The sequence below is a fragment of the Manacus vitellinus genome, unplaced genomic scaffold (assembly GCF_001715985.3).
Source record: "Manacus vitellinus isolate BGI_N305 unplaced genomic scaffold, ASM171598v3 scaffold_42_pilon, whole genome shotgun sequence".
Taxonomy (NCBI): Eukaryota; Metazoa; Chordata; class Aves; order Passeriformes; family Pipridae; genus Manacus; species Manacus vitellinus.
Window position 1 is genome coordinate 3789952 of NW_021940553.1, and position 14778 is coordinate 3804729.

The window sequence follows — 14778 nt, forward strand, 5'->3', positions numbered from 1 at the left end:
GCACACCCTACTGAGACAGTATATGGATGAGACACTGGGGTTCAGCTTTTTGCTCCCCAGACTAATTATCACTCCCAAACTGGTCCTAGTCACAAATCTCAGCAGAAAACAAACCTCTGTAAATTCCTCTTCCAAGAACCCTCAGTCTTTACCCAGACTGTACAGAGTGAAGGGGTGACAAACCCTTACAACACAAGGAGATTTGGTGTTTCACCACTCACAGTAATTAAGATTACTAAGATTTCTGCTGGAGTAACTGAGGCACATTGCATATGCCAATTCCACTACAGCTCGGGAAGTCATCTCCCATTCTACAGATGGGATATTTTGCAGATATCACCAATTTTCCTCCTCGCAGGAGGCTTCATGAATAAAAATCAAACCCGTGAGTACTGAGGGATCACAGCAATGAGGGTCAAGCCAAGAATGTGAGATAAATGCAGTACACTGAGTGATGGACAACAGAAATTAGACATGTTTACCCCAGAAGTAATTCCTCCAACAAGAACAAAGCTCTGCCAGGATTGAATTTGGCCAAACATTTTGATAGAGAGAGATGCTTTATGCTGTGACAACAAGGGAAAGATAGTCATTTTTTGGAAGATGACAATCCAGGCACAGCTAATCTCCAGCAAGCTTGGGAGCAAATCTCAGGAGACTGGTTCTCTTTTTAGGATAGAAAGTAAACATCTCAACAGCAGCTGCTTCAGGCCCTGGACAGGGCATCAGCACCACTAATCCCAGTTCTGTGGCACAGGCACGAGGTTGTGTTTAGGGCTGACAGTCTGTCGCTGTGCTGACAAGGAGGGATTGAAATATTTGTTCAAGTGCTCTATTCTCTTAAGGTTTGATTGAGAATTTTGGCAGAGGTAATTTGCAACAGTTCATAGGAACAAAAGGGAGCCCCCATTTCACACACACACACACACACACACCCACACACCTTCCTCTGTTTCCAGAAATCAGGCAAAACCCCAGACAACTGTAAATACTCATATATATTTATTTCTCTTACTTAATGGCCCATCAGTGCCTTCTGTGCAGTCACTTGGTCTCATTCTTTTTTCTAATGTGAAGATACCCGCAGGGAAATTGCTACTAACAAGTGGCAGAACCTTCATTAGTTGCAGGAAAATATATTTGCAGCCAATCATAGCTTTAATTAAGAATTTGACCCTGCTCCTAGTGCAGACAATGGCAAAACAGGTACTAGCTCCAGAGAACAGGAGGAGGCACTAAATACAGACTATTGAACCTGGAAGCAAGTTGCTCTCAAGGATATCACAATTTACATCAATCATTGAATACAGGGCTGCAAGGCACCCCGAAGGACTGACTGGTCAATCCTCCTTCTCCAAAGCAGGCAAGCTATTCCTGAACCACTCCTGACAGTTGCTTGTCTAGCCTCTCCTTATACCCCCCTACAGTGCTGGAGGTTCCTGCGTTTCCCCACACAATGTCTCACCATGCTTATCAACCCCTCGTCTTAGAAAATTTGGATTTTATTTTTCCCTCACCTACTGTCTGACCTAAATCTCCCCTGTGGTTTTACGTGCCTGGTGTATCCTTGCCCGGGGTCTCAATCTCTGAATTCCTGCACTGGTATTAAAGATGGAGAAGGTGGAAAGGTGAACACCACTCATTTCAGACCCACGTTGAATAAGCTGAGCTCATCCCACAACACAATTTCAGGTGGGACGTGGGTCACCTTGGCTGGACCTTCACTGAACTTTGCAGGAACCCTTGCAGTTCTCCACCTCTGGCACCATGAAGCTGTTTTGATCAAAGTCACCATTTCCCGGGACTGCTGCTTGAGGACGATAATTGTAGCTTCAGGAGGGCTGACTTTCTGGTGTTAAACCTCCCAACGAGCTTTGAGAACAAGGAGCCGGCAGAATAATCTGCTCAAAAGAGGTTCGTTTTGAATTCATTATTTATGCCAGCCTGCAGGGGGGAAATTGTTGTTATTCTCAGTTAAACACCGTTTGGCGACCCAGGACTCCTCCCATTACCTGCTGAGCCGAGTTAGTATGTTGCAAGACGCAAAGTAAAACTTAATTTATTATGATTAAGCGCCATGTGACAAGGAAACAGTCCCAGCGCAGCAGCGGCCAGAATGACTTTGTGTCTGAAAACTCTGTCTTCCCTCATCTGATACTTGTTTTTGTTTGTATCCTTGATGTTTTTATTTCCTTTTTTTATTGTTCGACTCCATGTGGGAAAGATTACATATGTGTTTTCTTTCCTTTCAAGCTTTTATTTTCCCATGCTCTAGGGTGTTTTTTTTTTTGTGTTTAAGTGCTGAATATATTTTGTTGTATGAAGAATAATGAGGAGGGAAACAAAATTTAAAAAGCTCAAGAAAAAATATCTCCAAAGTGAAAACTCTATCAAAGTTTATTACAAAAGTAAAGGAGCTTCCCTTGATGGTGCTATGGCTAAGAGTCAGCTATAAAGAGATCTGCCTGCTGCTCCAGGCTCTTTCAAACTGAATAAGGGGAAATTTGGGTTAAATACACAGAAGAAATTCTTCCCTGTGAGGGAGGTGAGGCCCTGGCACAGGTTGCCCAGAGAAGCTGGGGCTGTCCCATGCCTGGAAATGTTCCAGACCATGTTGGACAGGGCTTGGAGCAACCTGGGATAATGGAAGGTGTCCCTGCCTATGGGACAAGATGATTTTTAAGATCCCTTCAGGACCAAATCATTCTGTGATTCTATGACTGTATGATTCTATGGTTTTACCATGTTACTGCTTTACCAATGCTCTTTGCTTTCTCTGGACCACTCCTGCTTGCTTATTAAACTCCAGTTTTTTCTCTGCTTCGGCCTGGTCTTTAAGCTCCTATGAAATGACCACAACTAAATTATTCCTTCTTGTCTGCTGTTAGTGCAAGACAGTCTTGGAACTGATCAAAGGCTCAGTAAAGATTCCAGACCTGTTGATTTCAGGGAACTCCAAAAAGAGTCATTACTTCTCATCGTTATGGTTTATAACCTTGGCAGGCAGCTGAGCATCATTCATTAGGCACTAGAAAAATGCAAAAAGGGTAATAAATTGTAAATTTTTCTGGTGGAAACATAAGCAGATTTAACAGTTCAAATCACTGTACAGTTCAGAATGGGTTAAGAAATTGAATAAAATAAATATTTTAAATGAAGCAGTAGTCATTCATAACCTTAGACTTTCAGACCTACAGAACATCGTAGCTACCCTTGTGCTCCTCTTAAATGGTAGGGTCCCAGTGTGTCTTTATTCCTTAATGCCCCAGGTCTTCCAAGACAGAGAGACAGAACCAGGGGTTATACTGCAAAAAGCTGTTGTTTTTTTTTTCTTTCACTTTGATCCAGTGAATTTCCCAATACTCATCTTAATAAAAATTTGGCCTTCTCATTTCCAGTGTTTTGCTTATTTCTGTGTTTTATGCAGAAAAACAAATGCAAAGATTATCATAAATGCTATTTTTGCTTGAGGAAGGAATTTTATGTCTTAAATTTCCTGAAAAAAAAGAAAGTTGTTCTACTTGCTTGCTTGTGCATTTTTTGCATCTCAGTTAATTATTCTGTATGTATGCTTGGCACACTCTCAAATGTCATCCACCCTTGAGCCAATGGGGAACTTTCTACAACTTTTAACTAGTTCAGGTGCCACCAAAACTAGTATTTTTTTTTTTGAGGCTGACTCTGTAATATTCCTGTGGCTTCTGCATTTGTGTGAGTGAGACAAAGAGGTAAACCTGTGGCACTAAATGAATTGCTGCAGCACAGGTAGCCTTTAGTACAGGGAGCAAAAGTACCTCCTTTTACTGAAAATATGTCAGGCTGCCTGTAGACAGAGATTAAAAACAGGTTGGATAGGAAAGCACAGCCTGTGGTTAAGGATTTACCATGCATGTCCTGTGTTAGTGCTGTAGGACCAAGTTTCAGCTTTGTCACTGCCCCCATTTGTCATGCTGGGTACCACTGCTGTGCTGCTGCTCAGTTCAAACTCACACAGAAAACACAACTGTCTGTCTACTCACAGGATACTAAAAATGGAAGAGGAGGCTGAAAGGATTCAAGGATGATACAAGACTTTTTATGACTCCTATTTATATCCATCAAAGACAAAAGAAAACTCCAATATCTTATTTTAATGCTTTCGTTTATCATGGAGTTTAGTTGCCATAAAAAGTGTATGTTTAAAATGTCCTTTAGGGAGTTACAGTCCCATAAACTCTTGTAACCAAGTGACACACGATAATGAAACTCCCTCTGCAAAGTACAGCAAAATGAGATTTTTATTTTATGATAATTATCAAATTGCATGCCTCAAGGTATTGATTGAATTATGCAGAAACCTTATCCACTTCTGGAAGACAAAGAAGAAAAAGAGATGAAAAAGAGAAGAAAAAGAGACGAAAAAGAGATGAAAAAGAAAAGAAAAAAGAAGAGGAGAGGGTCAGAGAGGAGAGGAGAGGGTTGGAGAGGAGAGGAGAGGATAAAGGAAAGGATAAAGGGAAGGATAAAGGAAAGGATAAAGGAAAAGAAAGGAAAGGAAGATGGGAGGAGAGGATAAAGGAAAGGAAAGGAAAAGAAAGGAAGATGGGAGGAGGAAGGGGAAAGGAAGAATTTAGGGGAATAGAGGGGGGAAGGGGAGGGAAGGCTAGTCTAGCAGAGGCAGTGGCTTGTTAGACAGACATGAAGTAAATGATGTGAAAAAAAGGAAAAAAAATCTTAATTTAAATATTTTTAGGCAAAAAACAGCTTCATGCATATGGTTGTGGTTTTATTACTTATCTCCCATTGCTGTAACACTATGAAAATGAAAAAAAAATAATTAGGAGCATTTTAGGTTAGAAATGAATTTCCAGTTAGAGCATATTCATCCAGGCAGATAGAGCCATTCATCTAATAAAAAAGTTATTTGTAACTCTTTAGGAGGAGGCTTGTTATAGTCTCAATGTTTCTAAAAACTGTATTGCAACACACTTCACACACTTACCCCCTCCCCTTACCTAGACACCTACCTTGGATTAAAATTCAGATTTATAAGACAACAAAACTATTAAAACTGCAGCCCAGTTCTGAGCCCAGACTTCATCAAACTTTTCCATACAAATTCAGTTTTGTGCAGTTTACTTTTTATTTCAGGTCTCAGCATATCTAATTTATCTGACATTCAGCTACCACAATTATCTGTGGAATACAGCATTTCTACACATAATGGGTAATGTGACATATGCAAATGTTTTCTTTCCATATATAGCTAGAGCAGTAGTAGAGATACCACTGTAATTATAACTGGGAAAATGAAGTTGATGACAGTATAATATAAACAGATAACAGGCTACTTACTTAGGGTTCACTTTTTGCAGAACTCAGCTATCACAGTCATACCAAGGCAAGACCAAATGCCCTGTTTGACATTGGAGATGTGCAGTTTTTGCATCTCCTGTCTTACATCAGAAGAAGCTTTTTGCAGAACTTATAACAAACAAACAAAATAAAATCTGGACTAATACCTATGGGTCATAGCATTTAATTGAATATCTATTGGATTTTGGTTGGTTGGTTGGTTGGTTTTTTTTCTGTAAAATGGAAGTGCCCAGGGGCTTCTTTGGAAAATTGGAGAATTGTGCTCTTCCCAAAGTGCTTCATGTGAGTGGAAAATTCCTGACATCAAAAATTTTCTCATTAATCGACACAATTTTCTTGCTTCTCATTCTCTTAGCATTTGTTTTCATTTACTCTGACGCAGTACAGGATTCTTCACTAATGGGTATTTGCCCCTGCAAAACTTCTGGCACTTCATGACTTTTCCATGGACATTGGGAAGTTCTGGCCTACCCACCTACTTCACAGAGGGCAAAACACATTGCCAGCCATGTGAAGGGCAACACAGAAAAATGAGACAACTGACAGAATCCTCAAGCTGGGAAAATTTTGTTTTACTGACTTTTTAGCATAAAAAAAAAAAAGTGTTATCCTTAGTTACATTTGCGTTTTCCCCATAGGTTTCTCTGAACATCCTACATAGCACAATGCAGGTCTGAGAGTCACCAACAGGTTAAAGGCACCTGTTGAAGGAAGGATTTTATTTTTCTCCCTGCTGATATTTCAGCAGTGGCATTTATCAGGGCTTCACTAGGCACTCCATGAACCTGGGACACAGTAAAGTGACAGTTGCCTCTGGCACTCAGCACCTGTCACCAGAGCCACGATGATCAACGTTTCATTTGCCCTTCATGTCAGAGAGGATGTTAGATTTTTTTTTGGTGATCAAATGTGAAACTTTCCTCAAGTTTGAAAGCATTAATACAACAGTGGGGATTAAAAAGGAGACACGGGTGGCAAGAAAAGAGGGGAAGAGGAATGACATTTGCTTTGAAAATCAGCCAGCAGCAGGAGCAATCACAAAAACTTCCAGGTCCCTCCTGCCTTATCAGTCTGCTACAACCACCATAGATGCAGGAGGTAATGGTTTTTGTGGTTTTTTTTTTTTTGCTGGGTACCAGGAGGAGCCATGGGACTGGGAGAGAGAATCCTACACCAGCCTTTTGTTCATGCCTGCTCCTGACTGTGCACAGAGTTGATTTTAATTTTTAAATCTGTATAAAAAAATACTAAAAGATTGGTAAATGAGCAAAAGTGAGACCAGTGCTTCTGAAGGACATGTTATATACACTCACTTCAGTGTTGCTCAGTACATCACCAGGGATACCTTCATTAGTGAGCCAAACAAGGCCAGGCAACAATTCCAGACAAGAGAACTTTATTATCCGTACAGATTTTTTTTGCATTTTGAGTTTTTTTCTTTGGTTCTTTGTTTTAAAACAGTTGTTACAGTTTTGACCTGAATTAGTAAAATAACAATAGGTGACTGTGGTTTCAGGAGGCACGACGGACGGTGGCCACTCCTGGTAGTTTGGATGTGGATGCCTCATCTTGAACAATAAGGGTGTTTTCATCAAGACACTGAGGTGCTGCAGCGTGTCCAGAAAAGGGCTGGGAAGGGGTCTGGAGCACAAGTCTGATGAGGAGCAGCTGAGGGAGCTGGGGGGGGCTCACCCTGGAGAAAAGGAGGCTCAGGGGGGACTTTTTCACTCCCTGTAACTCCCGAAGAGGAGGGTGGAGCCAGGTGGGGATCAGTCTTCTACCCCAGGTACCAAGTGACAGGACAAGAAGAAACAGCCTCAAGTGTGACAGTGGAGGTTAGTGCCATGGTCTAGTAACCACGTCCGGGTTGGACCAAGGGTTGGACTCGATGACCTCAGAGGTCCTTTCCAACCTGGCTGATTCTGTGACTGTGATTCTATGATATGGGGAAAAATTTCTTCACCAAAAGGGTTGTCACTGGAACAACCTGCACTGGAACAGCCTACCCAGGGAAGTGGAGGAGTCATCATCCCTGGAGGGATTTAAAACATATGTGGATGTGACATGGGGACGTGGGTAGTGGTGGGCTTGGTAGTGTTGAGTTGATGGTTGAATTCAATGATCTTAGAGGTCTTTTCCAGACTAAATGATTTACTTGCATGGCTGCAGGTTGTTTTGTCCTACTGATGGCAGTGCCTGTGGGATTTAGGTTTTTAACAGATTGAGGCTCAGCCTTCTGCTACATGCCAGATAGATGCTGTTTCATTAGAACATCTCAGCGAGGTTTACAGCAGGCACACCTTTTGTCATGGAAGTCATTACCTGTTTTTGCTGCTTTAATCATCTATGATACTGTTTGGAAAGCTGACTGAATAGCTCAGAATGAACTAGTTATAAAATGAACTGTCTCACATCAATTGCTTCTGCAACACCTGTCACTGCCTGTAATATTCTTATATGTTCTGCAGTGTTTTGAGATGGATTCTTATACAGATAAATACAAAAATACATGGTTTCTTTCATGTTTTGTAACTTTAGGTTGACTGCAAATGTTTTTTGACAGTTTCCAAAGATTTTCTTCCCTGAAAAAAAAGAAAAGATTAAAGAATATCTAAAAGACTGATGATGATAATAATATAGTACCCCCTTCTCAAACTGGTACAGCTCTATTTCTCTAGTAATATTTGTCTGTAAACTAGATAAAAGACTGTCTCATAGCTATCAGGTATCTCTAGGTGAATTATTTTATACTTAGCAGGTAGGTAGGAAAGGGACTAAAGAAAGAAAAACAGTGACCATTTTCTCTAATTGATGATTAGATGACTCACGATGAAAGAGTACTTCCAGGGTTTGAAATCCTGTAAAATATAACTTGTGTTATAACAGAAAATATTAGAGCTCTGTATTATAAACATCCCTCTCCATTTAAATGAGTCAGAAATAGCACCTTGATGAGAATTCCCTACAGCAAGGGCTGGCACGCAACTGAGTGGAATTCTTCCTTCCTTTCATCTAAACAAAAAGATTCTTCCTTCTGGAAGTTGGACAAAATAAGAAGCCAGGACATCCACTCCAGTTAGGTGTCTGTGCATATCCCCAGAATCTGGGGATGAAGCTCTTCACCCGCACATCCTCCCAGGCTGCCTGAGCTCAGGGTGCTGTGTGGCACCACATTGATGCTGTATCCAGCTGAAAGGCACCCAAATATTGCAAGTAGAAGGGACACACTGGCTCCAGAGGTCCTATCGAGTCCAGTTTTTCAGTGGGCAGGTTGGTAAACTTGATGTGAAGTATCTGGAGTCCAACTGGTGGCACCTGTCATTGTGATACCAACTGAGCAGAGACGACTCAGCCTCCCTCAAGAGATGATGAGAGAATAAAGCCAATTCTGACAGGCATTCAGAAGTTATGCAACAGTTAAGTTTTTACAGACTTTTTTTGAGGTAACAGTTAATTTTAACACAACACACGCGCACACCAATTTTCTCTTTTGTTTTTGGGAGTGTAAAGGAAAAACCCATTTCTGTGACAAAGGACAAAGATCTTTGGCAAAATTGCAGACTCTTTCTAAAACAAACTTTATTTTCTGATTGCACGCAAAAACAAAAACAGAAAGAAAAAAGGAAAGACTAATTGCAGTCAATATGGCATTTTCCTTTATTGCACACAAATGACAAACCCTGAGAACACAGGAGGTTGTAAAAGGAGTAGTTTTCTGCTTCTATTATAAGGGTTACAAAAAATATCTTATTTAGTACATGACACTCTTGAGGCAGGAATACAGTTGCTTACCAAAAGAACATAAGTTAAATATTTCTTAAGAGGTTTTATTTTTTATTTTTTTTTTTAGTTTCAGACTTAAGTGCCTTGCCATTAATCCTGGGATTTCAATGCAATAACTCCTGAAGTGGTAGAAAACAGGAGATGAACTCCTATTATACTTCTATTTCCTAAAAAGTGGCTTTTCAAGCACTACTGAGCTGACAGCAGAGGATTTTCTAGTTTATTATTTAGACACGCGTAGGCACCTTTATTCTCTCTGTCTAAAAAACAGAGAGTTTCTTTATCTGACCAACCAGTGGAGTGCTGTGCGCCTCTAGAAAGAGACACTGTATTAGCAGCTGAAAACCAAGAGTTTCCCAAGCAAAAAGCTGTCTGAGGTGGCCTTAGTTCTCCAAGAGCTCCAAGAGCTGTCACAGGATGGTACCACTGCTCCTCCCCTGCATTTGTCACTAGGGTCAGGCCAGTTTGGGATGTGCACCTCCACGTTTTGTTTGGAATTTGTGCCTCTTGGGGGGAAAGGAAAGCAAAGTATAAAAGAGCTTTGGAGGGAAACAATAAGAAAGAGCTATGATGACCCCAGGGAGGCTAAGCAATTCCCTGGGCTGAGGTGAAGGATGTCCCTTGGGCCACAGTAGGAGCCTAATTTCTGCAGGGAATTTTAGGACACTCCCCTCCAGCCTCACTGCTCCTTTAGTGATTGGTGCACTTCCCCAAAACACTAGTTGATCCACGTTCCTGATTAGGACAACCTTTGTTTCACACATCCCAGGCAAGTCCTCTTGCAGCTGGATGTTCACATACCAAAGGCAAGTGGTGCAACCCTTCTGTCACTCTTGAAACAAAAATAGCTTTGACAGTCTGGGGACATGTCACACGTTCTCTAAAAATTGCCTGACAGTTTGGGTTGAGGGTCAGGTCCCCAACAAGAGCTGCAGTTTTAACCTCCATGGGCTTCTCTGGATCTCGCGCAGCCTGTTTAGTTTATATGGCCTTCTATGAGCTTGCTGTGTGCAGATCAACAGAGCACGGACCCCTCTTCACACGACAGCAAAGAGAGCATTAATGCACATTTTCCTGCCTAAATGGCAGCTTGGTTTTCATGGTCGAATTCTGTTGGACCTCCCGAGCGTGCAACCCTACTGTGATTTTTGGTCTGCTCATTCTACCACGAAGCAAGTATTTCGGTTCATCCTTGTGCAAAAGTGATAGTGTTTGTGCCAGTACCTACATCTTACAGAAATTTTGGATGTGGCCAGTTTTACTCAAGGGCTGTTTGGCTTGAAGAGCACAGCCGTGATCTAATTTGCACCAGGTGGCCTGAGGACTGGATCTCATTCCTCTGGGCACATCACAGGGGGACTGCAGCTACAGTCACGGGAGATCATCCTCCTCAGCCACTTTCCAGCCACTGATCTCATCACAAGTCCACTTTTTTATTACACCCCGTCTGAGCTTTTCTGCTTCCCTCTGGTTCAAGGAGCATCATTTACTTACGTAAAATATGAGCAGGTGGAGGAGATGTTCCCTGCTAAAGCAGACTCCAGCTGCAGTGGCCATATGCTGGTCTGTTAGCAGTGTTCCACACAAACTGGAAGAGTGGATACGTAACTCCTTGGTGAAGGCAGTGACATATGGAGTTCAGCATGGCTTTGCACCAAAACGGTATTTAAACTTTCAACCTTCAGGCACAGACTGCAGGCTGCATCTCATTTTGCTTCTTTCTTTCCCAATTTGCAACCAGCACTTGATTTAGTAAATGCCAGAATTCGACTTTGAGGATGAATGAAAAAGCCCCAGGAAACTAATGACCTCCTTAATAAAAGAATAAGATAACTTTATTAGATTTAATATTTCAGGGTTCTATAAGGGTTGAATTGGCAAGGGTTTTTTTTCCTTCTTCCTTTCTGCAGGGGGAAAATGAAAGCACCTGGATTTCACAGCTGGTTACTAACTATATGCAGTGATAGAAACAGAAAGTATTGGCTTTCATTACAAGTAAGAAATAGGCAGGTTACATAAAGAAGATTTTGAAATATCCACCACAGAAGGCCAAAGGAATATTTACCTTTCCATAGGTTGCTCTATTTAAATGCAGCTCAGGTAAATATAAAATTCATCTCAGATGTATTTACACTCACTTTCAGCTCCACTGTACAGAAAGTTTTAAGGCATTACTGGTTTCACTTATCTTCTCAAATAGTTTCTTGTGAAGCTGACATTATTTCCTTCCAAACTGCAAGTGAGGCTGATTCTTCAGGCACAAATCCCCATCTGTTGAAGTTCTGGGGAATACATGGGCTAAAAGTTACTGCAAGATCAAAACTCATCACTGTCTTGTGAGGAATTTTTTGCAAAGCTTCATATTAACTGGATCATTCAGGTGGCTAAATTATCCACGTTCAGTGGTCAGACAGGACCTAAAATGAGATTATGTCAAAGCAAACCCAAGGAATCTCTCAAACTCTGCACCAAAAGGATTGTCCAACCCTGGCACAGGCAAGGACAGTGATGGAGTCACCATCCCTGGAGGGATTTAAAAGCCCTGTAGCTGTGGCACTTGGAAACATGGGTTAGTGGTGGGCTTGGCAGTGCTGGGGGAATGGTTGAGTTCAGTGATCTTAGAGATCTTTTACAACCTAAATGATTCTGCGAGTCTATGGAAAAGCTGATATCACCTATTAACATTATTGCACTAAGCAATACATCTCACCTGGGTTAAACCATACAGAAGTAAAACCTCTCACCTAGACAGACACTTTGGTTTCCCCTGTAATTAAGAACAACAGATATAGAAAATAGAAACTCTAGTGGACGATTAATTCCTGCCTAGAGTAGTTCTGAAATAAGTGCAAAGAATTACCCTCCAGAGGCAGATCTCTCCACAAATTGTCAATAAATGGAACATACATCATTAGTTTTGACTAGTTGTTGTAACTTTTTAACAAGGTTGTTAAGTGAGGCAATTGTCTCCTTTTAGCATTTTACTTAAAATATGCTTAAAATGCAGGATAAGCCAAAATGTTTTTTGAAAAACTTACTGGAACCACACATGAGGAATTGTGACTGAGTTGTCACAGTGATTTTCTACCCTGACTAACAGGACAAGAGTAAAAAAATCTTAAAACCCTGGACTGACCTTGCCCAAATTAATTTGTATCATCTGAAGAGAATTTTTGGGGTTTTTTAGCCTTTGAAAAGGTTTACTTTGCCTTGATTTTATAATATAAAAACTTTTAAAGTCAGAACAAGAAAAGGTCAGTTCTACTGAAATTTATGTATTTTATTACTCTAATTCTGCCAGAAATGAGGTATTTCAACTATTTGAAAATACAAATAATTAAAAAATTCAAAACAGAACAATGTTAACAATTTAAATTTCCTAGAATATTTATTATCTGGTGACAATGCTTTACTAAAAAAATTCCCAAATAGACCTACTTGATGTAGAAATATAAGTATTACAGAACACATGCAAAGAGGGTGGAATAAATGAGATCTCATGTGTCTATTGAGGCTGACTTCTATTTGTAAGATTGTTTTAAAAATTGATGATGATAAGTTTTTTTTTATCAAAAGAGAGCCGGAGGGGACTGGTGATGATCAGTGCTGTCTTTAAACACCCCATTATCCTTGATCCAAAATGCAGACCTTGTTGCACGATCCAGGCAATGTCAAGCAGAGCTCCATGAGAAACGCTGTGAATGCTTCCAGGTATTTTCTTCACTGAAAGGCTGCTTGCAAAACCCAGAGACTACTGAAAGAGCTTTTTTTTTTTTTAAAGTATGAAGTAAACTTATAGTTCACAAATCAAGTTCACACCAGCAAGTTTGCTGACAACAGAGAACAGGGAGAGGTGGCTGATAGCCCAGAGGGCTGTGCAGCCCTTCAGAAGGACCTCGACAGGTTGGAGAGATGAGCAGAGAAGAACCTTCTGAAATTCAACAAGGGCAAGTGTAGGGTCCTGCACCTAGGAAGGAATAACCCTGGGCACCAGCACAGGCTGGGGGTGACCTGCTGGAGAGCAGCTCTGCAGAGAAGGACCTGGGAATCCTGGTGAACAGCACTGTCCCTGAGCCAGCAATGTGTCCTGGGGGCCAAGAAGGACAGTGGGATCCTGGGCTGTGTTAGGAAGAGCATTGCCAGCAGGTCAAGAGAGGTCATCCTGCCCCTCTACTCAGCCCTGGCGAGGCCTCACCTGGAGTGCTGTGTCCAGTTCTGGGCTCCTCAGGACAGGAGGGACATGGAGCTCCTGGAGTGGGTCTGAAGGGCTGTGAAGGTGATGAAGGGATTGGAGTACCTTCTTAAAAGGACAGGCTGAGAGAGATGGGCCTGTTCAGCCTCAACATGAGATGGCTGAGAGGGAACCCCGTCAGTGTCTGTCAGTGTCTGCAGGGAGGGATCTGAGGATCGGGGGGGACCAGTAATGGGACAAGAGGCAATGGGCAGAAACTGGTGCACAGAAATTCCACCTGAACATGAGGAAGAACTTTGCTGTGCAGTGACCGAGCACTGGAACACATTGCCCAGAGAGGGTGTGGAGTCTCCCTCACAGAAGATGTTCAAGAACTGACTGGACACAATGTCGTGCTATGTGTTTTGGAATGACCCTGCTTGAGCAGGGAAGTTGGGCCAGATAACCCACTGTGGTCCCTTCCAACATCATCCATTCTGGGTTTCAGTGATTCTGTGAAACATATCTTATACAGGAAATGTTCACACTAAAGACAGTGGGAAAGCAGATGCAGGAACACCAGTTCAGGCTCTAATGCAAGGCTATTTTCAGCACAATTGCACACAAGTGAGTTCACTTTGATGCAATAAGGATCTGCAAAGTTGGATCTTTTACAAAATTATCCCTTAAACTTCTGAGAAAAGAAAATTTCTCTGGGGTGAAACACAGCAGTCATAGAACAGCTAAGCAGATAGAAGGGAGGGGAAAAAAATGCACCAATATATCAAAGAAAAGACTTGAGGGAGAGTAAGAATTCACACTGGCATGAAAAAAGGTTGGAATAAAGCCAGGCTGCCAGATTTGGTACCCCATGCAAAGTGGTCTGGGAAGAAATTACGTATTCTTATGTTAATAATACAGAAAAAAAAAATATGAGAACACAGCATTTCAGTTTTAATAGTACCCTGCACTGAAGTTTTAATAGTGTCTTGCCTGTGTGCATGAGGGGATTTAACAATAGATAAATAAGCTGAATTTGACTAAAGGCAAAGCTTTAAATTATCTTGGGATCTTGGGAGGTGCTCAGAAAAAGATTTTCTGCTGTGGACAGAAAGCAAAAGTTGTTTCTCTCGTGTTCGCTTGAGACGGTGAAACTGTTTTGTTTCTGGTCCAAGGCTGCAGCTCACAGTTCATGACTCCAAAGCCCAGCCTCACAAGTCTTTTGAGCCAATGAAATATCCCTCTCCCAAACCAGAAAAGCAATTGCATCTCTCTAAGGCAGGCCAAGATATTTAGGCTCTTACTCCATATATCCACACACGTTCAAAGGAAATTTATAAGTAATGATACATAACACTGTCTTCAAAGTAAAATACTTGGCAGAAGATTCAGTGTCATTGTTTCCACTTTACCAACAGGAAGAACAGGGCACAGGCAAGGTCAGATTACACACGTGTCATGATTCTCAA